We start from the raw sequence: 3489 nt of genomic DNA on the forward strand, positions 1-3489 counted from the left end.
TCGTCATCATCATCATCGTCATCGTCATCATCATCATCATCGTCGTCGTCGTCGTCATCATCGTCATCATCATCATCGTCATCGTCGTTGTCATCATCATCATCATTATCATTGTCATTGTTATAACACATACAGAACTTTAAGACTTGTGAGGTCTCATAAATATTATCTCCTTTTGTCTTCACAACAATCGTAGGTAGTAAGTGCTGTTATTATCCTCTTTTTACAAATGAGGAAACTAAAGTAGCTGGTGGTACAACGGTTACACTTTAGACCTGCAGTTCAAATCTGCCCTCAGACTCTTACTAATTTTGTGACTTGGTAAAGTCACCTAACCTCTGTTTGCCTCAGTTTCCTCTACTGTAAAATAGGGAACTATCAAATAGCACCTACCTCACAGGGTTGTTGTGATAATAAAATGAGATAATATTTGTAAAAAAAACAAACAAACACAAAAAGTGTTTAGCGCAGTGCCTGGCACTTTGTGGGTACCATACAAATGCTTATCCCCTCCCTTCTACCAAGACAGGCAGAGGATAAGTGACTTGTCCAAGGTCACCCAACTAGTAAGTGTGTGAAGTCTCTCTACTGTAACTTCTAGCTGCTTCATCTAATCTCTTCTCTCTGCTCATGAAGCCCTCACCCTGGTGCTAATTGTTCTCCCTGACTAAACCTCTACTCCCCACAATCACCAAAGCAGTTTTCCTCAAACATAGGTCTAACCATGTTACTTTCCCACCCAGGCAAATCCATGGTTTTCATATAGCTTCTGAGATAAAATAACTCCTCTGTTGGACATTCAAAGCCCTTAGCAACCTGACCCCAATCTACTTTTCTATTATTTCTGAGTTCATCAAGCATTACTTCTCTTTCCACACCCTTTGGTGCCCCCAAACTGACCTTCCTGTTGTTCTTCACACACAAAATTCTGCCTCCAAGCTCCTCGACGTTGCCCTGATCACCCCCCACCTACACTCTCTTCTCCCCTCATCCTCACTTCCACACTTACTTCAAGCACCACCTTTTCCTTTCAGAGAGACTGGTCTCCCTTTCTTGCCCAGATTGGAAAAGCAAGAGTCCCTCAGGCATAAAAGCCAACTCCTCCATGAAGCCTTCCTGGTTCTTCCAGTTCCTAAATGTCTTTTCACTCCAGATGGCCTTGAGTTTATTCTGAATAGATAGTAAATGTACTTGTTTACATGGATGTTCTCTCCTCTCCATAGAATATAGGCTCTTTTGCATCCCCATCATCTAGCAAAGTGCTCTGCACACAGTAGGTGTTCAATCAATGCTTGCTGATTGACATGCTGACTGCAGTGGATTTTTTGAACCCAGAATATTTATCTTTATCCTTCCCTGAAACCCTGGATTACAGGGGCTCTACCCATTCTCTCTCAACCGTACTAACTCAGGCTCCAGGGTCTTTGCCTTCCTCCTACTCCAGGCTTTTGGGATTCCCAAACCTCCATCACTCCCACACAGCTCCTTTTCCTCAGGCACTCGAGCTTTCAATCCAACTCAACAAACATTTATTTATTAAGCTACTACTATGTTCAAAGCATTTTCCATGATCTTGGCAGCCTCAAACCCAATGTGCTCCCAGAAGGTCATGAGGTTCATCTCCAATGGGGTTAGAAGGGCCCTGGGCATCTGATTGGTGAGATTTCACCAGTGTTGACCCAACTCAGCCTCAACATTCTGCTCCACCCCAGCCATATTCATGCTGTCTCCATGACAGAACCTCTGGGAACAATCATCATATTGACCCTGCCACTCCCAGAAAGGACATATCAATCAAATACTCTACTCATCATCTCTGACCAAAACAACCCTCCTTAGGCACCATTCCCCTCTGTTTTTTGTCTTCCCTTGTTAGAATAAGGGGCATCTAGATGGCACAGTGAATAGAGCCCTGGACCTAGACATGAATTCAAATCCCACCTCAGACACTTACTAGCCATGTGACCCTGGGCAAGTCATTTAACTTCTGTCTGCCTTAGTTTCCTCAACTGTAACATGGGGGTCATAATAGTGCCTACCTCCCAAAGTTGTTGTGAGGATCAAATAAGATAACATTTTGTAAAGCACCTAGCACAGTGTTGGCACATAGTAGGTATTTCATAAATGCTTATTTTCTTCTTCCTTCCTTCCTAAAATATAAATTCCTTAAGGGTTAGGCCTGTCTTCATTTTTATATCTGTATCCCTAGCATTAGCATAAAGCATAGCATATAGCAAATGCTTAATAAATGCTTTTTTATTCTTTCATTCAATCCTATCCATCCAAAATTAGGAAACTTTTAGGTATGAGTGGGGGTACTGACTTTGAATGGGGTGGTCTCTCCCCTTGATTCCTGATTGCCTGAGGGTATACAAGCACATTTGTCTATTTCTACAAAGATGTGCATGTTTTACAATGTGTTAGTGAGTCTGTCTATGTGGGTCTGGTAGCTATGCTTCCAAGCCAAACATCCCCGTTTCCTGGAGCTGAGCCTCTTAGGCCATGACCTTGAGGCCCGTCCACCCTGGGTGCCCTCCTCTGAACCCCCTCCGGCTTACTATTATCACTGTTCTTCTGAAGCCGTAGTCCCCAGAACTGGACGGGTTCTGACTAGGGCAGAGAACCGTTTTGTTACCTCACCACATCTGGACTCCGGGCCTCTCCCAGTGTGGGTGGATGCAGATGTGAATAAGCCCCCAGCCCCAGCCCAGCCCTAGCCCCTAACCCTCAGCTGCATGCTATCTCCTTTCCCTGGGGGCCTCAAGGTGGCGCTCCTGTCCTCCCTATCAGTCACACAATAGCGGCCCTCCCTACCAGCCAGCCAGCCAGCCCGCACCCTCAACTCAGCTCTGTTCCAGCCAGCCCAGGGCCCCCTGCCCCCAGCCCGGCCTGGAGCCTTGGCCGTGCCACTGAGAGCCAGAACTCCATGACAGCTACTGGGCCATGGGTGATGGAGAGGTTCCAGATAATGGGAGTGAGCTATTTGAGAGCAGGGAACCAGGGACCAGCAATGCCTTGTGTGCAAACCCAAAATTGGGTCATCCAAGGGGGAGGTGGCTGAGGACCAGAAGCCTTTGCCTGCTCTGCTCTCTGCCACACCAGGCTCCGTTTGACAACCCTGCTTTGCCTAGCTGCGTCTACCCAGAGCTTATTATTCCTGCCGCTGGTAATGAGCTCCTCATTCACCACAGGTATTGCAACAAAACCAGTTTTCAAGGAGTCTGCAGAAGGGATTTCTGTGCTTGGCCAGAGGTTGGACCAGGTACTGGCACTGTCCAGTGGAAATGCTCTGGACTTGGAGTCTGAGGACCTGAGAACCTAGGTTTGAATCTTAGCTTTGCTATTTACTGCCTGTATGAGTTAAGCAAATGCTTTCATTTCTCTGGGCCTTAGTCTCCTCATCTCTAAATGATTAAGTTTGATGAGTTGACCTCAAAGGTCCTTCTCAGTTCTAAACTTATGACCCTGTAATCCTTCTGAGCTCCCTTC

Source organism: Petaurus breviceps, unplaced genomic scaffold (genome assembly GCF_028583685.1).
Source record: "Petaurus breviceps papuanus isolate PSGF00001 unplaced genomic scaffold, PetGlider_PUasm1.0 523, whole genome shotgun sequence".
NCBI classification, from domain to species: Eukaryota; Metazoa; Chordata; class Mammalia; order Diprotodontia; family Petauridae; genus Petaurus; species Petaurus breviceps.